General features: G+C 33.5%; 1 protein-coding gene across 1 annotated transcript in view; it reads left to right on the forward strand.

Annotated features, from left to right (window-relative positions):
* The window catches only part of LOC118198951 (uncharacterized), a 212,922-nt gene that overhangs the window by 85,952 nt on the left and 100,242 nt on the right, over nucleotides 1-26,728 (forward strand). The gene's annotated exons all lie outside the window — the stretch shown is intronic.

Here is a 26,728-nt window from a genome sequence, read left to right on the forward strand (position 1 = left end):
CAATAAAACAAATTCCAAATTCGGGCTTCCGAGTGCTCATGTTCGGGTGGAGAACTATATTATTCAAAATTTGATGTAGGTACCGTTGTTGTTTCACTATGCGAAAAACATACCTGCATTCATGTAGATTTTTCATTACTGAGTTTCTTTAAATATATATAATACTGGGTCACTTAATGCAAATCCTTCTTAATTATATTTGGTGGCGACAATCTGAAAAGTGATTCAGCCGTTTATGGTGATTCTACGCAAAATCCCGTATTGAGACTACTAGCTGTCTTCTGAGTTAACGCTCCTTTGGGCTAAAAAATGCCTGTTTGGGCGTAATTTCTTTTTTTTTTAAATATAAAATATTTTAATACCTGGAATATACATTAAAAACAGCGAATATATTAAGGATATCTAAACAAGTATATAAAATTTCACGCTTACAAACCAGTTATAAAGATACTGAATCTCAGATTTTTAGTCCAAAGGGATTTGAATCCCGAAGGACTATTAGTTTCGTTTTGGCATTTTGCGTCGGACTCATAAATGTCGGTTCACTTTTCAAACTGTTGCCATAAAATGTTAGAGTCCTGCATTATATTTGAAGAAATTAAATAATGAAAATCTGCGTAAATGTATGTATATTTCTCACATTGTCATAAAATAACGGTACATAGAGTCATCGAATTTTGAATAACGTAATCCTCCAACGAATATGAGCATGTGGAAGACCAAATTTGAAATTTGAAATTTGTTTTATGATCGATTTCCTATTTTTTAAAACTTTGACGAATTTTTGATTAACAAACTCAAGGATTTCAAAGCGAGCAATGGCAACGTTGTGCAGAAAAAACATTTTTATCTCCAGCGCGTGAGTCTCTGTATCGGAAATTCTAAAGATATGCTCGTTTTAAAACTATTTTGCGATATTGCTGTTGCACTGGATCTTATGGTTTAAGTGCGAGGAACGTGATATTTAATAAAGAAAGGTAACACACAAAATGTTAAAAAATGCCCCTTTGGACGTAATTTAAAATCTGAAACATTTCAGATTTTTTTTTTTTTTTTTTTTTTAATATAGCTAGATACATGACTCCTTAAAGTGTTTATCATTCTTTAACACGTTGATACATTACAAACATTTTCGTTAAAATCTATATTCGTTCAATCCAATAGCTTAAAATTTTGTAAAGAAAATTATAATAATCCAAATCGCTATTTCAAGGTGTCGAAAGATAATGAAGAAGATGCGATTTTATACGGACCTGCCACTAAAGTACATAAACTACTATTACTCATCCAGCAATGAATGATTTTTGTGCACAAGTGTCCCTGAGTTTCGACAAATGCTACTAAACTTCTTGTAAATGCGATTTTTCACTAACGTTTTGAGAGCAATATAAAGAGCTTTAACTGCTTATATGTCCTATGTATTTTTCTTATCCCATTGTGGCATTGCTGAGAGTGGACGTGTAAAAGCACTATTTTGATTTGTGGTTTCATATGCAGCACCTGATACGCATGAAGTGGATGTAGTGATTTATGAGCTTATCTTGTCTTCTTAAGGATCATTATCTGTAGCAAAGAATATTAAATGAAACCTTTTATCTGGTCTAACTATTTATTTTAAAAGGATTTGCATTAAGTGACATAATGGTTTATGGTTGTTTGTTGTTCAGTGGGCGTTTCGCGGTGCTTCGCATAACTAAATGGAGTTTAATGTTAATCTTTATACTGTTAATTTCCCATTTGATTTCAATTATCCAGCGAAGATATATTTTAAACAGAAGTCATTTATATATTACTTATCTTTTATTAAAAGGTCATTTCTTTTATGAAGGATTGTTATTGATCCTTCCTTGAAATTTTAATCTTTTAAGGCGGGGGAAGATACTCCTTTGCATGTTTAATAAAGGTATATGCTGTTACAGGATACGTTAGTGATAATAATTGGTTGATATAATTATAATTTCTTAAAATAATAACTATCAATAGTTAAAAAAATTACGTTACTAATGATAATTGTCTAAATGTACTAGCTCATATAATTCTGGCAGTTGCTAATAAAATCAAAATGTCGTTTTGATTCTTTTTGAAGTTTTGCGATTGTAGCTAACACTTATCGTGCAGTAAGGTTACAATACAGTTTACATATACATTATGCAGGTTTATAATACAGTAAGGTTTATACTGTATCTAAATACAGTATAAACCTTAGTGTATGATACACATCAAGCCGTGGTAATTGCAAAACTATGTTTAAAATTCAGTGTGATTTAAAATACATTTGCCCTGTCAATGATATTTAAAATATATTTGTCGGTAACAAATCACAACTGCGAGATCAGAGCACATGTCTTTTCTTTTCTTCTAATCTCAGGAATTAAATTTCGAGGTGCCTGATGATCTATATCCTAGTCTAGAATATCGTCTAATTCTAAAATTTCGACTAAATAGATAGCTGGTTTTTCGCATCAGTGACAATTTATAAGTTCTCAGATATTTTTATTTTAAGAAGTTAAGTTTATATAAATTAATTTGAGAAACTAGTTTAAGTTGGTATTACTTCGGACTTGAAGAGCAAATAAAAAAATTCACTTATGTCGGACAATAGACAAAAATAGCAGAAGTTAAATGGAAATTGCAAAAAAAATGAAAATTTTATTAATAAACTGCATTTGATTTACTTCTATAAGTTTTTATTTAGTAGTTTACTCAAAGCGTTTCACTGTAGCTGGAATTTGTCATCGATTTTAAACCAACTTCTTGATAAGCTATCGAGTTCAAATTCTGTATACACGGTTTCTCGATGACAATGCATTGTGATGAAACGATTTTTTGCACAAATCTTCTTTTAATGAACAGACTAAGCATATAATTTTACTGCTTGCACCATCGAATACAGCGTAAACAAATCTTTTCAATGTAACGTACGTGAAAACTGTGGCAAGTTCTGAGATTTTGGATGCGCTCTGTTTTTAAGATTATTGGACGTTTATGATTGTAAAATTTCAGCATCTAAAATGTATCGGATATAAATTATTGCAATTTTTACAGATTATAAAACAAACTTTCCGCCCTCTTTCAAAACAAGAATTATAAAAAAAAGTATTAATTTAGCGTTTCTATACATTTAAAACAAAATGTTGCATTCTGAAACAGAGGAAAGAAAAAAGCGTTTCTTAGGGCACATTCTAACGAAGTTTGCAATCTTGGCGCACTTTGACGAATTGGCAATATAATGTCTTCAGAATAAATAAATGAGTTCCAGGCCATTTAGAGAGATTTGAAGTAACCTGGAATGATGAATATGCGAGAGGGCATGGTTTAGTGAATGTGTGTGTGTGGAGTGGTGATACATAACAGCTCAGCCATACTCAATTAGTTTTTGTCTGAAATTCACTAAAATGTGGTGCCAAGCATTGCCATGACTGGAAGATTTCGAAACTTGGTCAGTTCTGGACACTTTGCTTGGACGATGTCTTAATTTTAAAACTGCCATTTGGAAACAATATTCATCCAAATATATTGTCTGATCCGGTGGCAACATTTCATAACGTATAAATGTTTGTAGTTTCTCTGTACTCAAAGCATTACATTTTGGCGTTGTAGCCTTCCCTGTTCATGTTATTAAAGAAAGTTCTTTTGGCTTACCTCATGATCTTTTTCTTATAAGGCTATTATATAATATCTCATCTCCATACTGAATTCATTCAAAAAAGGACCTTCTTTATTTTTTCAGCAAAGAATAACATACCGGAGCAACTTGAACAAACATATTCTGGTCTTTTAATGTGCGTGGTACTTACACATCTTTGCAGCTTACGCTCCGATTCTTTTTCAGGTGATTATGCACTGAACGTTTTACAACGTTTAGTCTGTCCGGTAGTTCCTGAGTTGCATAACTTGGATTTTGAGCAATAGCTTTTTTTAAAAGGTCCTTGTTTACAGAGGATGATCGTTCAGAACGGTCATCATCTTCGAGACTGAAATTTTCAGGCTTTAACTTCTCAAACCAAGTTCGAACTGTGACATAAGAAACAGAACTTTTCCCATTAACAACGCAAATTTTATGACTAGTTTAATTAACATTTTGTTGCCTTTTTACTTCCTTGTACGAAGTAAAAAGGAATAAAAAGGAAGTATTATAATCGCAAAAACTTTCGGGTATCATGTTTCAACGAAAATATCCATTTCGAGCCCTATCGAATGCCATTTAACGATGTTTATGCGTGACATCTGTACATAAGGACAGAATAGAGAACTCGCTTCCCCCCAAAAAAATATAAAACTGATTTAAAATTAATTCTGAAGAGATTTTTTTCGTGGAGTCTGTACGTACGTATCTCGCATAACTCAAAAACGAGTAGCCTCAGAACGTTGAAATTTTTTACATACGACTGAAATCCTGAAATTCGCTGAGTTGGCTTCCGTCCCAGAGTATTACATAATCTATACAGAATTTGACTGCTATAACATGTAGATGTGCACCTCCCATTTTAATTTACTTTTAATTACTTTATTTTGAATTTATATATATATATCCACCCTCTTACTCAGCTCAGTGAGCTCACTTTCTCTATTCTTACATGTTTGTAAATTGCGCATTTTTTTCTTTAAATATGATTGAATTATGTTGTTATGGTTAGGATTTTTATGCCTTTAGTTAACCTGCATGCAATAAATGTGGAATTATCAACAATTTAAAAGTTTTTTAAGTGCACCTAAGCCTAATTTCTGATTACCATGGCAGTCAAGTTTGTTTACATTTGAAACTTAGCAGAATAGTGGATTTGATGCCAATCTAAAAAAAGAAAAAAAAAAAAAAAAAAAAAAAAAAGAAGCTTTGCAACAATAAAGTAACATCTTCTTTTATTATTGCGAATTAAATTACGCTTAATTCATTCTGGAATTAACATTTAAGTTATTAGCTTGTTTTGGCGTAGAAACTGTAATTTTAATTGTAAAAATTGTTTCTGTAATTATTTTAACTATATTTGGTGTTTTATGTTTTTCTATAGCTTTCAAATTTTAATGAAAATATTTTGAATTTTTATGCATTTTTGCTTTGCCGCGATGTGAGAACCGAATTAATTAGTAGCGCATGCGCATTAGGTAAGCGGCGCTGAATCGTCTGCCAAGAACTATTTCTTTTTTATTTGTTTGATTTCTTTTATACATCGTTGTAGATTTATTACAGTATTTGATTAGAACTTGGGGTAATTCTTCAGATGACATAATTTTTGTGCACTCTGAGTTATAAAATTAATGTTAATGCTGTTAAGTGAACGTAATGCCAAAGTGTCGTTATGGTCAATAAATATAGTTAACTTTAAAGAGCGCATTTATTCTATTGTGGTTTATGAGCTATTGTGGTTTATGAAGTAGATTTAATTCAAAATTCGTTAACTGTTAATTCAATATGTTTAAATGAAATGAAGAAAATTGCGTATAATTTAATATTCCGTACAAGGAAGTCATGCGGTGTACACATCAGATTTTTTAATAATAATAATAATAATATGACAAAATTGTATGTTAAATATGGGGGAAACCACGAATATGCTCAATAAACCAGCCCATTCGCTGGGGAACCTTGATCGAGCTACCACTGTTCAACAACTTTATCACTCGGTCACTGGTGGGTGACAAATAAAAGTTGGTCATCTTATTAAGAAAAATTGAACCGCGATATCACAAATTGAAAAAGGACTGAGGCAACACTTGAAAATTCTAAAGATACGTTGCTTTTAAAAAATTCTTTTGCTTGCTAAATCATTGATTTGTCAGTCTGAAACAATTGTTACGAAATGTCCAGGCGCTGTAAGATGGCTTTTCCGCAAAGCAAGTTTAGGGTTGCCATAAAACAGCAAAGGAAAGCAGGGTTGCCACTTTTGGCGAAAAATCGCCCATTTGGCGACATTTGGCGATAAAATTGGCGATATGACATGGACGGATGGAAAACCTTCTGGAACGAATTCTTGCTGGTTTAGCCCAGAATGTTCTCGAACACCAGCCAAAAGCTATATAAACCCAGCTGGTGCGCGGGGAGTTAGTATCGAGTTGGTGTCTCGTCTAGCGAGTCAATCCCCGCGGAGTCGATCGAGTTGATCGCCGAGCAGCGAGTGCCAAGTGAGTCGTCGAGTTCACCGAAGGAGTCTCTTAGTGTATCGCGGTTAGCGCATCGTCCAGAGAGTGTGTTAAGCTCCGGGAACAACTGAACCGAAGAGTTGGGAGCCGTGCTCTGTGTGTCGTCGAGTGCATCGCAAGTTGTAGCGTGGAGAGTCTCGAGAGTACCGAGAACGACCGAGCAGAGTCGGGAACTTTACTCTGATGCTTTGCAGTGAAGCTGTCTTCACCTTTATTGCCTGACAGTGTGAAGGCTGTGTCGCTGATTGCTACAGCGTGTTTATAGTAGATCTTCGACAACTGTTAAACGTGTTTTGGAGCTGTCCTGATAAATGTTGGTAAATAAAGGTAAAAAAGGTTGGTAAAAATCGAAACACACGATACTTCATCAAGTGTCGTGGTTATTCACTCCCAATCGACACAAACCCCGTACGAACGTGAAGGAAGAAAATAACGTAACAACTGGTTTCAGAAAAAAAATAATGCAACTCTATGACCTCAGAATATACTTCGATTGGTGCGATACTTTCAAATCAAAGCATGAGGACGAATGTGTGCACGAGCACGTATAGGTATCATTTTCCATTGTATGGGAGAACAGGAACAATAAAAATGAGTAGCGTTTGTAATTAACACTGAGCCATAAAAGCTTACTAACTAATTAGATTTTATTTGAAAACGATTAACTGTAAGTGACAGTTTACTACTTAAAGCTGGTTGCTATTTTGCCTGTGTCATGTCTTAATATGGAATTGGCGGGAGGTTATGGCTGGCCACATCAGTTTTTTTTTTAATTATTATAAAATATATATTTATTTGTAAAGTAAGTAAGTATTATCTTCTATGTTAATCAGAACTATTCAAGGTTCAAAACTTCGAGACATGCCTTTCATTAATTGGCATTTGCTTGCTTGAATGTCACTTTTATGTATTATTCAAGAGTTTGAGTGTGCATGTTCATTAATGAATCATCACACAAAATTTTATATTCACAAAATGGTGAATACGGTAGCTCCCAAAAGTGTTCCTACATTTTAGCGCTGTAGACCGGAATTGAATTCGAATATAAATCCTAATATTTTTTTCATATCATCTCCATGCGATTTTGAATAAAACTAAACATTTTTCTTTAATACTGACTTATTTTCTTTTTCTAAAATTGAAAATGTAGGGAGTCATAGATAAATCACGGTAGAAAAGTGATCGTACAACCGTAGCAATTTCGTAAAATTGCGTAAATAAAATTATTAACTGCCACCTTTTTCTTATTTTCGCATTTTGGTGACGTTAAAAAATTGCCTTAGCTTTATTCTTTGCTTGTTCACTTCATTATATTTTATGTAATATTTAAAACATTGGTCCGTAGTTGTATAAGGAAACAACAAATATCATTGGAAAATTGATCTGTTTTCAACATAAGGGTGTAAAATCGATCCGGGATATCGCTAAATTGGTAAATTTAACCCATTCTACGGAGCAGTATGTAAAAGAAGAAAATCGAATCGAAAATAAAGAAATCGTTCGGCAAAGTCGACTCAACGTGATCAGAAATTTATAGTTAGAAAATTTGTGAACAGTCCACGTTTGAGTGCTGTAACTATTTCTGTAGAATTTACTGAAAATTTTTCTGCGTCAGTTTCACCTGAAAGTGTTTGACGAGTGCTCAGATTACGTGGGCGCTGCTCTCAGAAAATTTTTTGTTAAATGCAAAAAATAGAAATCTTATTCTTTCCTTCGCAAAATCAATGGTAAATAAGCCCGAAGCATATTGGAATCATGTCTAATTTGTAGATTGAAGCAAATTTAACATTTTTGGTCCCTAGTCCTTTCATTGTGTGGAGCAGAAAAAATGAGGAACTTAATCCCAAGACCTTGGTTGGAACAGTAAAGCAGATGTCCTTGTGTGGGAGTGCATGTCAGCATCAGGATTAAGTAATTTAGTATTTTTTGATGACATAATGAACCGTGCTCTTTATTTAAATATTTTAAAAGATAATTTAAAATTATTCTTCCAAAATTTGGGTATCGGGAACAACTGTTTTTTAAAATCAGGATAACGATCCTAAGCGCACGGTTCTCAATGTTTCCTTTGGTGTGTCTATAATTGTTGACAAGTTCTGAAAGCACCACCTCAGTCACTAGATTAAAACACGATAGAACGCATTTGAAGATAATTAGAGGTTAGAATGAGTATAAAGAACACAACATAAAAACGAAAACCGAACAAAAAACAGAAACGATGGAAGAATGGAGGAAGGAACATTAATGCAGATATTATTAAAAAAAACTGATGTACTCTGTACCCAGACGCTTGAAAATGTAAACTGTAAATGTGACCTGTAATGCGAACTGTAAATGCTGCAGGATATCTTATAATCTACTAACTAACATAACTGCTACAACATTTACTAATACGTGGAAGTGTGCAAAGATTTTTATGAAATAACTTTTCTGATACATTTTGATTACTGATTTTCGAAAAACGAAGCTTTACTATGTTCATAAAATAACTAATGTGTTTCTGCTAAGAGAAATGTATAGATGTTATTAAAAAAATCTCATCCTTAAATATTATTTTTTATTAATGAATAAATCACTATTTCACTGAAACTCGTAAGTGTATGAACACTTTGGGGAGCCAATGTATATCAGTACATCCGCTCCAAGTCTAACAACGTTAAAACGTCAAAGTTCGCGCCAGACGACACCGGTGGTTATTAACCTGCCTTAAATCAATAAAATCCCTTTTATCGGCTGCGTGAATCGAGAGCGAACGCTGTTTGCTGAGAAGTAAATCGGGCTGTCTCTGAAATTCTGAAAAAATACCAGGTGTTGCTCTCGTCTCGCTAAAAGAATTCTTCACCACGCCCTTGACATTCAGACAGTGCCTTGGAACTCAAGAATCAAGTTTTCAGTATTGTTTCAAAAGAGAAAATTCTCACGTGAGAATTCTAATGAAATGTGGGCTTAACCTCGGTCGCATCCCCCGCATTTGAAAAGAACAAAGATTTTAAATAAATAAATGGATAAAATAGAGTAAAAGCATTATTGATTAAATGTCTTTGAATGAGCATTGTTTCGATGCAATGTGCTGTGTTGATAACTTTTAATCCTAAAAACCGATTAGTTTTCTTGCTCGATTTAAATTTAGAAGTCGGTTTTGATTAAATTCAAATTTATTTTTTAACTTATTTAATTATTTTAAAGGATTTTTTAGGGAAAAAAAACGCCCACGGATATTTGGATGTAATGCTTTTGAAAGGTAATATATAAAAAAAATCTGATATGGGCATCACATGACTTCCTTATACGGCATATTAAATTATACACAGTTTTTTTTTTTTTTTTTTTTTTTTTTTTTTTTTTTTTTTTTTGCTGCACTTCATTTAAGCGTAATTTTTCGAATTTTTCTAACTTAATTAACCGAGTCTTCAAGGCCAAGTTGAAAATGACGTTATTTTCAACGTGCTGTCGTGGTATAATGGACAGCACACTCGGTGCGTATCGAGAGATCCGAGGTTCGAGTCCCGGAGAGGGCATTGCTCATTTTTCATGACTCCTGTTCCCAAATAATAAACTAATAAATATACATTGGCGCCCGAACTAAAAAAGGTGGTAGATGATGATTCTGCACCACTAGGATTTGGCGATTGGATCCCCTAAACCCAGTCGCTCTTTAAAAGGGGGAGTATATAAGGTGTTTCTTCCGCCTTCTTAGCGTGCCTTCGTGGTTTAATGGTCAGTATACTCGGCGCGTATTCGAGAGGTCCGTGGTTCGAATCCAGGCGATGGCATTGCTCATTTTTCATCTCTTCTGCTTTCAAAAAAATACCTAATGTTTCTGAAAATTCATTAAAATTATTTACATTTATATAAAATTCGTGACAATATATATACTTTAGGTATTGCTGATTGCAATAAAAATTTTGAAATTGCAAATTTTGAAGTTAAATACTCAGGTCAGTTTTTGTCTTACAAGAGTCAAACTTATAATGTTATTATTTTTTCATAACGCGTATAAAACTTTCCTTAATATAAGTATAGGAACTAGAAGACGCATTAAAAGTTAAATTTCGCTATTTATCGAAAATCAATTCTTTTTTAATTTTGACATTGCCAACACATGAATATTTTCGTCATTTAAAACACTTCTGTAATTGGAAGTTTACGAATTACGTTTATGACCAACCATCGCGAAAATAAAGGCCGATTAAAGACTGTGAAACCGGAAAAGAAGGGTAGGTATATTTTTTATTGTTTGGTACATACGTTCTCCTAAAATGCACACAGAACTGATGATAGCTTGGTATTTTTTTCCTCCTAAAAGAGACACTTTACAGTTTTAACTTCCCGCAAAAACGCTGGTACAGCTCTTCTCAGTATCACAGAGCGCAATCATTTGTTATAATTCAAACAACTAAGATTGTTAAACACAACGACATGCAAAGCGCATCTAAAAGGAGAAGCTCTCACTGAAATCTCAATTGTTAAACACAACGACATGCAAAGCGCATCTAAAAGGAGAAGCTCTCACTGAAATCTCAATACTCCGAGGTCAGCTCTTAACTAACAACTGAGAACTCATTCTGTCTCTTATCTCTTATAATTTTCTACCGGCTGCTGAGAAATCTCTAGTACCTTCCATTTCTTGAAATTACTGAAAGACATATATGGTTAAAGCTACGTATAACAGTCAGATACGGTTGAAGTTAACACAGGGATCAATTACAGTTACTCAATCTCAGTACCAATTACAGTTATACAGAGGCCGAAACAAAATGTCGCCCAATAGTCGTCAAAATCATAGCCAGCGTGGTGAAATGCCGCTAATTTAGAGATACCCATTTACTTTAGTGTGAAAGAGACTTGGCCCCATAATCTTATCTTTCCGGCAGATCTTCGCTTTTCAATCATTTCATGTTACATTATACAAAAGGTACTACAATATCACATATAAATTCACTAAAATTATTTACATATATACAAAGTTCGTAACAATATATATACTTTGGGTATTGCTGATTGCAAACTGATTTACAAAGTTTTAACGTTCTACGGCTAATCGTTTTTGCGTTATGCGAGATACATATATGCATACGTACAGACGTCAGAAAAAAATGGCTTTTGAATCCATTTTAAATCTATTTTACAATCCGTTCTGGAGAAAAGAGTCCTTTATTCTGATCATTTATTTTATCTATTCTGTCTATTTATTCTTATTATAATACAGGTGACTGGTGGCGAAGAACAAAAACTCCTGGTGGCTATCAAAGGTTAGCAGGAATTGTCTTAACCCTCCTTCGAGGAATTTATTACAACATATGTCACGCAAAAAAATTGTCCAAATGAATTCGGGAATGGTCAAAATCAGTATTTCCATCGAAATATAATACCTGAATTTTTTAAAAATTTTTTTTATTGCAATATTTCTTTTACTTCGCACAAGAAAGTAATATGAATTTTAATTTACTGGTTGCCACTGAGTAAAAAGAATCTGTTCTTCGTGATACTGCAATTAAAGCTTGGGATAAATGTAATTTCATTAACTTTTAAACGGTAAAGTACATTGGCTCACATTTGTTTTTGGACACTTGTATATTTCATACTTATTTGCATAGATCTTGTACTAAATATTGAAATACAGATTTCGATTTTTTTGACTGTATTATCTTTTCTCTATTTTATAAACTCTTCTAGTCTTAAAACTAAAATCATAAAAATATTCCTTGTGATAAAATAAATTGTTCAGAAAGTGATAATCAGTAACTCACATCATAGTTCACACTAAATTCTTTGGGCAAATTTATTAATCTGAAATAAACATGATAAGACGCTACAAATTAACGAGCAATTCTATTAGAAATTTAATAACTCGTCTTTTTTAAAGATGGTAAAAGTATTTTAAGTATCCTAAGAATCCGTTATAAAAAGCATTTAACTACTTTTGATGTAGTAAAAATGATGGAAATTAACACGGAACTGTTGAAACTGCAATGGAGTCTGGAACGCATTCCAAACTAATGCCAAGGAATCGCAAATTTATTCTACGAAAAATTAAACAATACCCAGTAATTAGTGCTATGAAACGTTCAGCAGATTTAGTTTGTAATGAAAGTCAACCTTGAAACTTTTAAAACACTCACCTAGGGCACGTGGATAATTCTTTGTCCACAAGAAACAAGGAAATATGCATGCCGTTTGCAAAATCCATCATAAGCAAATATTTATCATATTAGATGATATTCAGTGGATGTTTTATCATATTGGATAGCATATATATGAATATTATATTTTAAGAGCAGTTAAATCTAGTATGGTTAGGTCTGGTAGATGAACTAATAGGTGGCGAAATCTAAATAAAATATTTAATTTGAAACATATATTGCTTAGTGTTACGCATGGATGTAATGGATGGGTTTGGGGATATCTCGCTGCCTTTAAAATAAGAAATTTAGTGTTTATCGAAAATAAACTGGATTTATATTCTTAATGAAATACTGAAAGCACCTCCAAGAAATCTTGGAATTTAAAATACTACATTCAAGTTCTGTTAGAATAACCATCCTAAACATGTAGTCCTAAATGTTCGCTTCTGGTTATACGATTGTCCTGGAGTTATCAAATCAAAACTTCTTCATATTATTCGCACTGAAATAATATGAAGAAGTTTTGATTGAAGAAGTTTTGTATGAAATGTGTATGGAGTGGATTGGAAAAAAGGATAAGGAAACATGATACTTTTTGAAAAGCTTTACTAAAACCAATTCTCATATAGGACTAGAAGAAATAAATAATCTTACATGAAGAAATTAGTTAAATCCATGCTAAAGCGCATGTAAAGTATAATCGTAGCTAAAAGTTATTCAACGAAATATTGAGTCCCCCTTTATTTTTATGAAATATAAATTGTTCAAGTATTCTTTTGAATGATATTTTTAACCAAAAATGTTTTGAATAACCTTTTTCAAAACAGGCAAGCTTAAAATCAGATGATCAATACTACGCGTGGAAGAAAAATGAAATTATTTTATGAACCTTTAGTGACTGACGAATGCAAATTAAAATTGAAAAACATAACTTCCCGGAAACAAATGTGACCCACTATATGCCGACCAATCCAAAAAAAATTGCATTTATTATGCTCCGCAGTCGGAAAGAAAAATCTCTCCCAAGAGAATCTTAAAAATCCAAGAAGGAGTAAATAAAAGATTACCTACTCAGCCTCTTCTCTTTGACAAGAGCATCATCTTTAGAGAAGTCTTTCCAAAAGTTCTGTTACATTATGTTAGATTAAGCTTTCAGGCATTTATTTGTCTTGCATGCGATGTTATAAGTTTTGCCGTTGCGCCAAATATAGGATCTATAATGTGTCTTCCTTAATCACCTTGTAAACAGTTCTCAGAGGGAATATCATTCCTAAAAGCATCGAATCTTTAATTAATCATTTAAATTTTATCACTTTGTAGCTGTATAAAAGTCTGAATGCTTTAACAATAACTAATTAATAGCAGGCTTCTCATGAATAAAAGGTATTTCTAATACCATATACTGCGCATTTAGCTAAAAATCGTTTGGATTTTTATTTAATGATTTCTTTCATAGCATAATAATAATTTATAAGTGTATATATTACATTTTATCTGTAAATGTAAGCTGTCCAGTATGTGACAGTTTAAAAGGAAATTATTCAAGAGCTCTTATGGTATCCTTATTCATTGTTCTTTGAATGGTGCGTTTCAGATTAGTAAGAGTCTCGGGATGGTTCACGTATTTCTTTTTTTCATGCAATAAACCCATTCAACTGGAATTAAGTCCAGTGAATATGCTGACTAGGCCAAGCACTCATGCACTCATCTTCCGGCAAGATTGAATTATCTGGATTATGGAAAAGCGCGAGGGCTATCCACTTAAGGGAAATGATACTTTCGGGGAGTACTTTTGAAGGGAAGCTAGCCCGTATTTACATTACACAAAGAGAAAACCTTGAAAATTCTCATACAGTCAGCCCTTTCACTGAAATGTGAACCCAGCATTCAATGGCTTTATTTTTCGGCCGCTGGTGGATCTGTCTTCCAGTACTGAAGCTTCCGCAAGTGGCTTTTAATTAGCTTTCAACCGTTCTAATATCTGCAGATTACAAGAATCTGTAAATCATAATTCCTACCAATGTCTGAATGGAAAAGGATTATAAATGCTGGAACCTCAATCCAGCTTCAAATCCCGCCGAATATATGAACATTTTCATCGTTTTCACCTTGCATAACGTGAATAGGAACCAGTTTGCTTATAAAACCCTCCACGAAGGCATGTCTTGCCGTTGAGCAGATACCCCTCGAACTATCTGCTCAATTTGCTATGATTTTAAAGTAAACAAAATGGTAAATTGTACCGAACAGATATTATTGAGCATTTTCACCAACTGTGTAAAACTGAAATTACTAAGTGCTAAGCTCAAGTGTAATTTCCATCAGTTACGATTATACGTTCAAAAACGCACTATAAGCAGCAATTTGCGTGTTTACTGAGCATCTTTACAGTGATCAATCACTTAGCGCCTGTTATTACACTTACGTCTTAAATTACTGGGTTTACTCTGCAATTTTCCACTTATAATGCATTATCCCTTAATTTTGCAGAGTAGTGTACAAAAGCAGATTATTATCAAATAGGAATTCGTAAGCGAAAAAAAATCACTCGCTTATTTTTTTTCCTAGCAATAGTTTAATACTTCCTCATTAAATAAGGAAGAAAAAAAATATGGTGGTAAAATAAGGGCAATGATTTGCTGTACCAATCATGCAAATTGGTTCCCACGGTTCAATAAATGTTTCACTGCTTCCGTTGAATGTTAATAACTATCCTAATTCAATGAGTTAAAAAGCAAATCATTCTGGTTTGTTGACTTAATCAATCTTTTGTTTCAATTCCCCCTAGACAGCTGACAAATCGATTAAGCAAGGCTTAATTCTTCGTACAATAGTAAATTGTTTCAATTCACTATTGTATTGAAACAAGTCTTTGTTTAAAGAGAAATATCTAATTTCTAAAATGATATATCATTAAAATGCATTAGATAATGATGTTCCGATACGTATGACGAAGAGGGCTAATATTCGGCACCGTTTATGTCTACTGTACAGAGAGTGTTTACATATTTTAGAACCATTTTGAGGTCTTTTAATCACAATTTAAAATTTAAAGACTATTTTTAAATGATCGATTTGATAGCTTTTTCTCTGGACTATAAGTCTGCAATGTGATTTCAATGACAGAAAGGCTTTTCATAGAATTTCGAAGTATATTGATTTCTATTACTCTTCCACTGTTTTAAAGAGTCCATTCATCATAGTGGATTTGGTCTGAGAAAGAGTTATTTTCAAGAGAACAAAGGCACACATGTCAAATATATATGATTTCCATATGTGAAACATCAGGTTACTTTGCAGGAATACGTTGAAAACGTATATATGCAAGACCTGTAACAGTCTTCATTTTGTCATTTGTTCTGTAAATATCGGACGTAAAACTTTTTCTTGATAATATAATACGCTGAATTACTCGGAAAGAGAGGTTCGCCTTCTTCCCCTGTGATTTTAAACATTTTCTCCACTCTTCTTATTTTTAATTTCTTATTGTAAAAGAATCCTTCGACAATCATAAATGTCTTACTGAAACTTTGCATTGACGGAACTCGATTTGTGCAATTTTTTTTTTTTTTAAATCTTTGTTTTCAAAAGTAAATAGGTCTTTTTTTGTTGCAGTCATTTACGTAAATCCAAGCTTCATGAATGGTCACAATGCATTTCTATTTATCGTCTGCTAAATAGTTTTCATACAGAGTTCTAGACAGAGTTTTGCGTTGAGCCACTTACCTCATCAAAACTCGGTGAAAGTCATGTATTTTAGCTTTTATAAGTTGTAAAATTTGCTACAGATGTTTAAAAGGACTCTGCAATTGACTTTTGCGTCGTCTGATTTTTATCTTGTTACCAACGATTTAACTTTAGAAACGTTAGAAATAGTACGCACTTTCTTCGGGTATTCGTTTAGCATATGCTTCGCATGTAGAAGTAATGACTGACGGTTTTTCCCTTTCCGATTAAAAATGATGCTTATTTTGCATTTAAAAATTTTAATGTCGTACTTTTGACAGCGTTCCTTTATTATAAAATAGAACTATTTCTCTTCGGAAAACGCAAAGCCATATCCTTCAATCCACAGCTTCTTTACATGTGACATTTTGAAAGAAGTATACTATTTATTTTTGCAGTTAATTTGCAGTTTATGTAGCTCAATGACTGTATATATTTTTATGTGAAAACGCAAAGCCATATCCTTCAATCCACAGCTTCTTTACATGTGACATTTTGAAAGAAGTATACTATTTATTTTTGCAGTTAATTTGCAGTTTATGTAGCTCAGTGACTGTATATATTTTTATGTGAAAACGCAAAGCCATATCCTTCAATCCACAGCTTCTTTACATGTGACATTTTGAAAGAAGTATACTATTTACTTTTGCAGTTAATTTGCAGTTTATGTAGCTCAATGACTGTATATATTTTTATGTGAAAACGCAAAGCCATATCCTTCAATCCACAGCTTCTTTACATGTGACATTTTGAAAGAAGTATACTATTTATTTTTGCAGTTAATTTGCAGTTTATGTAGCTCAATGACTGTATATATTTTTATGTGAAAACGCAAAGCCATATCCTTCAATCCACAGCTTCTTTACATGTGACATTTTGAAAGAAGTATACTATTTATTTTTGCAGTTAATTTGCAGTTTATGTAGCTCAATGACTGTATATATTTTTATGTGAAAACGCAAAGCCATATCCTTCAATCCACAGCTTCTTTACATGTGACATTTTGAAAGAAGTATACTATTTATTTTTGCAGTTAATTTGCAGTTTATGTAGCTCAATGACTGTATATATTTTTATGTGAAAACGCAAAGCCATATCCTTCAATCCACAGCTTCTTTACATGTGACATTTTGAAAGAAGTATACTATTTATTTTTGCAGTTAATTTGCAGTTTATGTAGCTCAATGACTGTATATATTTTTATGTGAAAACGCAAAGCCATATCCTTCAATCCACAGCTTCTTTACATGTGACATTTTGAAAGAAGTATACTATTTATTTTTGCAGTTAATTTGCAGTTTATGTAGCTCAATGACTGTATATATTTTTATGTGAAAACGCAAAGCCATATCCTTCAATCCACAGCTTCTTTACATGTGACATTTTGAAAGAAGTATACTATTTATTTTTGCAGTTAATTTGCAGTTTATGTAGCTCAATGACTGTATATATTTTTATGTGAAAACGCAAAGCCATATCCTTCAATCCACAGCTTCTTTACATGTGACATTTTGAAAGAAGTATACTATTTATTTTTGCAGTTAATTTGCAGTTTATGTAGCTCAATGACTGTATATATTTTTATGTGAAAACGCAAAGCCATATCCTTCAATCCACAGCTTCTTTACATGTGACATTTTGAAAGAAGTATACTATTTATTTTTGCAGTTAATTTGCAGTTTATGTAGCTCAATGACTGTATATATTTTTATGTGAAAACGCAAAGCCATATCCTTCAATCCACAGCTTCTTTACATGTGACATTTTGAAAGAAGTATACTATTTATTTTTGCAGTTAATTTGCAGTTTATGTAGCTCAATGACTGTATATATTTTTATGTGAAAACGCAAAGCCATATCCTTCAATCCACAGCTTCTTTACATGTGACATTTTGAAAGAAGTATACTATTTATTTTTGCAGTTAATTTGCAGTTTATGTAGCTCAATGACTGTATATATTTTTATGTGAAAACGCAAAGCCATATCCTTCAATCCACAGCTTCTTTACATGTGACATTTTGAAAGAAGTATACTATTTATTTTTGCAGTTAATTTGCAGTTTATGTAGCTCAATGACTGTATATATTTTTATGTGAAAACGCAAAGCCATATCCTTCAATCCACAGCTTCTTTACATGTGACATTTTGAAAGAAGTATACTATTTATTTTTGCAGTTAATTTGCAGTTTATGTAGCTCAATGACTGTATATATTTTTATGTGAAAACGCAAAGCCATATCCTTCAATCCACAGCTTCTTTACATGTGACATTTTGAAAGAAGTATACTATTTATTTTTGCAGTTAATTTGCAGTTTATGTAGCTCAGTGACTGTATATATTTTTATGTGAAAACGCAAAGCCATATCCTTCAATCCACAGCTTCTTTACATGTGACATTTTGAAAGAAGTATACTATTTATTTTTGCAGTTAATTTGCAGTTTATGTAGCTCAATGACTGTATATATTTTTATGTGAAAACGCAAAGCCATATCCTTCAATCCACAGCTTCTTTACATGTGACATTTTGAAAGAAGTATACTATTTATTTTTGCAGTTAATTTGCAGTTTATGTAGCTCAATGACTATATATATTTTTATGTGAAAACGCAAAGCCATATCCTTCAATCCACAGCTTCTTTACATGTGACATTTTGAAAGAAGTATACTATTTATTTTTGCAGTTAATTTGCAGTTTATGTAGCTCAATGACTGTATATATTTTTATGTGAAAACGCAAAGCCATATCCTTCAATCCACAGCTTCTTTACATGTGACATTTTGAAAGAAGTATACTATTTATTTTTGCAGTTTATGTAGCTCAATGACTGTATATATTTTTATGTGAAAAGTTAGCTATTATTTTTCGGGATAAAGTTAAGTTCTTTTATTTCTTTTTACTTCCTTGTACGAAATAAAAACGAAGTATTGTAACCGCGAAAAGCTTCAGGCAGCATATTTCAACGAAAATATCCACTTTGACCGCCTTCGAATGCAATTTAACGATGTTTTTGCGTGATATCTGTACGTAAGGACAGAATAAAAGACTCTTTTCCTCCAAAAAAACTAAAAAACTGCTTTAAAATAAATTCTGAAGAGAATTTTTCGTGGCGTCTGTACGAACGTATGTACGTACGTACGTTCGTGCGTACGTACGTATCTCGCATAACTCAAAAACGAGTAGCCTCAGAACGTTGAAATTTTGTATATAAGACTTCTATAACATAGATGTGCACCTCTCATTTTCCTCTTAGGTAGATAGCCATCGTGTGCTTTGTCTTTATGATTGAATTCTGCTTTCTAGGGCTTATAACTAAAGTTGCCAACAGTCGTTTTTTGGAGAGAAGAGTCTTTTAAACAGCTTTTCTGTTCTTCTTCTTTTAATTAAAAAAAATGTTCTTTATTTCGAAACCAAAAACCCCTTACGTTCTCATTTCAAAAAGTTCCCATTGTAAAAAGCAGACCAACTGAATAATTGTTCTAAAGAATTCTTCAAACTCCTTCTAATTGATGATAATTCTATAAAAATCACACCGATTAGTGAAATATTTTTATAGTTCTCGCAACATTTAATGTCGATATTCAGCCTAGCCGTTAAAGAACTAGAAAACATTTTGGTGCAGATACTTTCAGTGTTTTGAGAATCTTAAGAAATAAGTTTAAAACTCGATATAATGATCAATTTTTTAGATCTCAAGTTCATTTAAAAAAATTAGATAAGTAGTGTCTCAAAGATTGTTGAAAAATATTTTTTATTATTTTTTATTTATTTCTCCAGCAATTACTTGTTCAGAACACTTTGATGAAATTTCTACATTTGGCAAATTATCGATTCTAAGTTTGTTAAATAATTAATTCACTTCCGACATACCAAAAATTTGTTGAAATTACTAAAGGCTCGAAGCTAAACGAAAAGCAGGGTTTGAAAATGGATGACCTTTTTTGATGAAGTAACATTTATTCAAAAAACTTATAAGATCCGAATCATCAAACAGCAAATGGGATATGATTTTAAGAAGTGCTGATAATAAATGTATGAAGATTTAAAAAACAGTTTCATATATGTTTTCAGTTCCTGTAGCATCAGTTGTACTATGAAAGAATTTTTAATGTCTTGCCAACCAAATGGAAAAATGAACGAAAGAGAAGTTCATTTGAATTTACAAAAAATGAATTATTTATATATTTTAATTTGAAAGAAAGTTGTTCAGAGTTTGCCAAAAACTAAAATGTGACGCGCATTTTCTCAAGTCTGACAAAAATATGATTTCAAAAATTAAAGTTTACTTTAGTTTTAAAAGTTTAATGTATTTATTTTAAGTTTTATTTTAAGTATTTATTTTAAGTTTTAAAAGTTTAATGTATTTTTGAATTAACATTTTTTAAACTTGAATTCTAATGCCTATTCTAATAATACATCTTTTGTATTTAATGGGTTTTTCATAAATAAACTACTCCATGAAAACTTTTCTATTTGTTTCTGAAGTTTTAAAAATTGTGGGTTCTCATTACCTCTAAAATTGTAACAAACTCTAAAAATTCTAAAACTTAAAAAGTGGAAATTAATATAAATATATTGTTACGAAATGTACAGGCGCGGTGACATGGCTTCCCCGCAAAGCAGGTTTAGAGTTGCCATAAAATGGCAAGGGAAGGCAGGGTTGCCACATTTGGCGAGAAATCGCCCATTTGGCAACAAAATCGGCGATAGGCTATGGACGGATGGAGAACCTTCTGGAACGAATTCTTACCAGTTTAGCCCAGAATGTTCTCGAATACAAGCCGAAAGCTATATAAACCCTGCTGGTCCGCAGTCAGTGTGTGTGCCTCGTCTAGCGAGCTGATAGTCAGTCATTGAGCGAGTGTCTCGAAGTCTAGCGCCGAGTTGGTCGTCGAGTGCATCGAAGAGTCTCTTAGTGTATCGCGGTTAGTGCATCGTCGAGAGAGTGTGTTAAGCTCCGGGAACGACTGAACCGAAGAGTCGGGAGCTGCGCTCTGTGTGTCGTCGAGTGCATCGCGAGTTGTAGCGTGGAGAGTCTCGAGAGTACGTAGAGTTCCGAGAACGACCGAGCAGAGTCGGGAGCTGTACTCTGGTGCTTTGCAGTGAAGTTGTCTCCACCGTTATTGCCTGACAGTGTGAAGGCTGTCGCTGATTGTTCCAGCGTGTTTATAGTAGATCTTCGACGACTGTAAAAAGTGACTTTGGAGCTGTCCTGATTAATATTGGCTAATAAAGTGTGTTTCGATACTTCATCAAAGTCTGCGTTTCCTCCGCCATGGCTTTTATTTTCTTCAGGCGGGTGATTGACATTCACTCCAATCCCACTTCTGACACCAGTTGTTACGTTTTTTATTCTTCTGATACCAGTTGTCATCGTTATTCACTCCAAATCGTGTGTTATTCGTCACGACATCACGATGTCGCCGTTATTCACTCCAAATCGTGATGTGTCGTAGTTATTCACTCCAAATCTACAAACCCCGTACGAACGTGAAGGAAGAAAATAACGTAACAACAGGTGTCAGAAGGAAGGTCAGAAAAAAACGCAATAACCCGCGATGCACTCGACGACACACGAGCACAGCTCCCGACTCTTCGGTTCAATCGTTCCTGGAGCTCAACACGCTCTCTCGACGATGCACTAACCGCGATACACTAAGAGACTCCTACGGTGCACTCGACGACCCACTCGGCACTCGCGCCGGCTGTCAACTCGATCGTCTCCGCACGGACTAACTAGATAAGACACTCTACGAGGCACACACACTTAACTGATTGCGGATCAGCAGGGTTTATATAGCTTTCGGCTTGTGTTCGAGAACTTTCTGGGCTAAACCGGTAAGAATTCGTTATTTTGAAGCTGTCCTGATTAATACCGGCCAATAAAGTGTGTGCTTGGATACTTCATCAAGACGTATTGTCATTATTCACTCGAAATCTACACGAACCCGTGAAGAAAATAACGCAGCAACTGGTGTCAGAGATAAAAACGTAAGAATATTTGTAGTGTTCTTTATTGTGACTCAACGAAGTTCGTAACCCTACTTATAACTGTCGAGCGCCTTCGCCATATTTAATGAACCAACTAGTTTCAACAAAATACTATGAGTGAAGGAAAAATAAATGCACATAAGTCGCTGTTGCACATAAGTGGCTGTTGCACGTAACTATGCGTGTTACAACGGAAAACGGTAACACTGGATAATCAAAATTTAAACACGATGGCCAAAAATATCTTTGCAATAAACAGTGCTGTATGCAACGGTAAAAGCAATAGCAAGCTAAATAGTGAGAGTGAATACAGGAACGCAAACAACTTAAATGATATCCCAGTGCCCATGAAGCAGAAGTAAAACGAGAATTGGGATATACATCCATCAGACTACTGTGAGGGAAAAATGCTGAGTAGCAGCGGTAACAATCATGAAAACACTTGGTCGCATAATGCCCAAACTCCCATTTCAAGGAGAATCACTGAATGGTTATCTGATGAAGTGTCATACTACCACATTATTAGCGTTCGTGAGTCTCGCAGCCATTGCGCGAAGTCACATTGCGAAAAGTACTCTTGAACGCGAAGCATTTTAGAAGTCATAAATGAAGAGAGATAACCAAAGAAGATACTTTCTCTGTCTCAAATGGCACTTTACTAACGTTATTATTTTATACCGCCAAGGGGCTCATTAAAAACATAGCAAATAGATAAAATGAGGGAAACTGCAAACATGGAAGCTATGGCAACGGTGAATTATTGCTAAAAAATGTGCAAGTATCTGAGTAAAGATGATTACTTCTTCGCAGAATATTAAGACTTTTCCAGTGATGGCCGTTACTTTAGATGTAAAAATTTTTGTAATGTGCTATCAATTCTTCTTCTGTTAGGATTTCAACAATATATCTTTCATTCACCATTTTGTTTTGACTGCATTTCTTCCTTAAACAGTTTTGCAACATTTTCACTTTAAAATCCAAGCCCTTCGATCTTTTTATTCAATTCTGTTTTGATGTTTAGACTTTTCTTGAGCATTTCACATATTATAATTATTTACTACAAGAATTACCTGCTAGCGCCACCAGCAGCTTAAAATCGTTATTATAGAAAAGAAAAATATAAAATACTATTAAAAAAAGTTTGAAAGCTTTCAGATTTTATATTGCACCCAAAGGGACATTTTTTAACGTTTGGCGTGCTACCTTTATTTATTAAATATCATGTTCTTCGCACCTAAACAACATAAAATTCCATTCAAAAGCAATATGACAAAATATTTAAAAAAACAGCATATCTTTAGAATTTCCGATGGATCGTGACGCACCTGGGGAATAAATTTTTTTTCGTACAGTGTTGCCAGTGCTCGCTTTGAAATCGTTAAGTTTGTTAATCAAAAATACGCTAAAATTTTACAAAATATGAAATAAATAATAAAGTAAATTGGAAATTGAAAATTCGGGATTCCAGGTGCCTACGTTCGGGTGGAGAATTACGTTATTCAAAATTTAATGGATTTAGGTACCGTCGGTTTTTCATAATGCGAGAAACATACATACATTGATGCACATTCTTCTTTATTTAATTTCTTTAAATATCATACAGAGTGATAATATTTGGTGACAACAATTTAAAAAGGTTTAGAGACATTAGGTTATTTCGAAGCAGAAGATACCCTCGCCGGGACTCGAACCACGGACCTTCTCGAATATGCGTCGAGTGTGCTGACCACTATGCCACGAAGACATTCTAAGAAGGTTGGAGAAATACCTTATAAAGTGATTCGCCGTTTATAGTGAAGCGCCACTAAAATTCCGTTTTGAGACTAATAACCCTTCTACGTTACCGACCCTTCGGGCTAATAATGATTTTATTGAATCCAGGTAATTTAATTTCACGGGTCCAGCTATTAGTTAGCAATGATAGAGAGGAAGAACTACTTTTCTTGCTTTTAAATCAGTTCCTTTGTTAATCATTAACAGATAAATTAAACTGAGTGAAAAATTAAATTTTTTTACGCTTTGTCGAAGAGCAGCACACTGGCCGAGGGAGATAAAAAATGAAATATTTTATTTCGGGCAGTGATAATATATTTTTTTAAGTAGTTAGATTTTCTGATTAGATTTGAAACATAAATATCTTGCGCTTTGCCAAATGGCAACACATTTCAGATGGCCAAATTTTTTTATTAAATTTGAAACAAATGTTTTACTCTGTGCCAAGTGGCAGCACATAGCTTTTATATGCCTGAGTATTTAAGCTAAAGTTCTGTCAATTCGTACAAAATACGAAAAAATGAAAGTAGATTCGAAATTCAAAATTTGGTCTTCGAGGTGTGTATGTTCGGATGGAGGATTATTTGCGTTGAAAATTTGTTGGCGCTAGGTACTGCCATTTTTCCGTAATGTGAGGAACATGCATACATACATGAAGATTCTTCAATATTTGATAACAAAGAATAGAGATATTAAATGTTAAATATGTCCTCAGGAGATTATTTTTCGGCCGCTCATCTATGGAAATATATTCAAAAGTGCAAGAAATGCACTTGCAAGAAATTACCGTTAATTTTTATTGGAAGTTGCTTTGATCAAGAATGATCTAATTATCGCTTGCTCCAGAAATCAGATGTAACAAAACAACAAAGTATCAATCAATTAAAAGTTTATTCATTCCACAGCTTCTGGTTCGACTAAGGAATTTAGTAAGGAATTTTCTCCCTCCTTTCCGTTGCCTTCATGGTGTCACTGGAAGCACTTCTGTCTAGCAGTTGGAAGGTACGAAGCTGGAAACTTGGCATTGCTGAGTTTTCGTCCTCTGAATTAAACCTAATAATCTACTGACTTAAAGAACGAAAACGAAGTCGTTACTTGCAGTATAAATTCGCAGTAACTGCTGCAATAATACTCGGTACAAGGACGCACACAGATTGTTTTCTCTGTCAAACTAAATTGTTAACTCTAACATATCCCTCTGCATGATCTTAACTGACTGCTAATAATAGATCATGAACAAACGTCGCTTCAAAAACCAGCGTTCAACACCGTCTGATCCAGCAGCAGCGTAAGTTGCAGTTTAGATGCCCTATTTAACCTCACTTGTGCTAGATGATATTTGCAAAAGTTTCTGGATTGAGCAAATTATTGTAACGAAAGTCGAGAAGAAATAGGACACTATGCTTCTTAAAGCAGGGCTTCTTCTCAACCGGGGAAATTTAACAGTTTCAGAGGGGGGGCATGCGGTCAACTTTCTATTTAGTTGTTAAGTATTTAGTTTTAGTTTATGAATATAAAAAATTACTTTTATTCGCATTTTATTATTTAACAGTATTTTCTATATTTTTGTCATTTAATTTATAAAACACATTAAAAAATAATATAAATATAAATAAATGTGTGCTATATGTATTTTTCAAGTTTTGTAAAGGAGGGAAGCAATGATCTAGCAATGGTGAAAGGGGTTGTGAAGAAGCTGACATAAAACTTAGTTTGTTAATGAAATAATTAACAACAAGGTATTATGTGTAGTGTTTGTTCTAGTGCCTTTTTGCACTACTGTGGAAAGTTCTGTGTTCTGGCTGATGCAAAAGTTTTAGAAAATAAGTGTGTTTGATCGCTTAACCCCTTCGCTCCGACTGTCACGTATACGTGCCAGCAACGAACGCACTTACCTACCGGCCGACACGCAGGCGTGCCAGAGGATTGTTCCGTTCTCTACCGACTGTCACGTATTTGTGCCAGTACTTTGGAACGTTTTTCAAACTATAATTTCTGCCACAAGATGGCACTGTATGTCCATATGGTTTCAGATACATGTACTTTAGACCTTCTACTCGAAATGAGAGAAGCATGACTCACATACACGTGTTTTTGATTATATAAACAAACGGGAAACTAAATGTTTCCGAATGGCGTGATTTATGACGCACTTTATTCGCACGTGGTAGTTGTTTACTGTAAGTAGAGAAGTTTTATTTGCTCTAAAGCGTTGGGTATTTCGGTTTGCAGTTCAGTTTTTAGAAAATAATTAGATCTTGTTAGACGTGAATTCTTTGTTTTTACCGTTGCAATGTCGAAGCGTCGAAAATGTTTAACAGAGCATGAAATAGCAGAAATGATGCAAAATATTTCAGATATTGATTCTGAAATTCTGATATTCATTCTGAAAGATTAACTGAAAGACATTTTCCAAAAATTTGTTCAGAAGAGACTGATAAGAAAATGAGACGACGATGCTTCGTTTGTTCACATTCCCGGAAAAATCCTCCAAAACGGCAAATGAGTTATTACGAGTGCAAGGAATGTAACGTAGGACTGTGTGCAGATCCCTGTTTTCAAATTTTTCATACGAAAAGAGAATTTTAAGTAATATATTTAGTTTTGAGATGTATAATGTTAAAATTCATAAAATGGTGAGTAATTAAAATAAAATGTGTAAAATATGCATTTAAACAAGAAATAAGGTAATTAAAGTATATATATAAAAATATCTATAAAGCATAAGCCGTTTAAATACTCTATAGAGCATTTTTAAACAATGCGTTGATACTTCGGAAATTTCATGGATTTAGGCTTAGTAGCAAAAAAGCCCCCGGCCCTGGAGAGACGCTCGCGTAAGACACTGCCGGCCTCAGCGATAAGCGCGCGTTTTCGCTACCCGGCTCGAAGGGGTTAAATTGACACATTTTTTTTTCTTGCCTGTAGAAAGCCAAACAGCTTAGCTTAAACCCAATCTTCCGTAATGAATGTT

This window comes from Stegodyphus dumicola, chromosome 6 (genome assembly GCF_044657685.1).
Source record: "Stegodyphus dumicola isolate Sdum_Otavi_A_Nest chromosome 6, ASM4465768v1".
Taxonomy (NCBI): Eukaryota; Metazoa; Arthropoda; class Arachnida; order Araneae; family Eresidae; genus Stegodyphus; species Stegodyphus dumicola.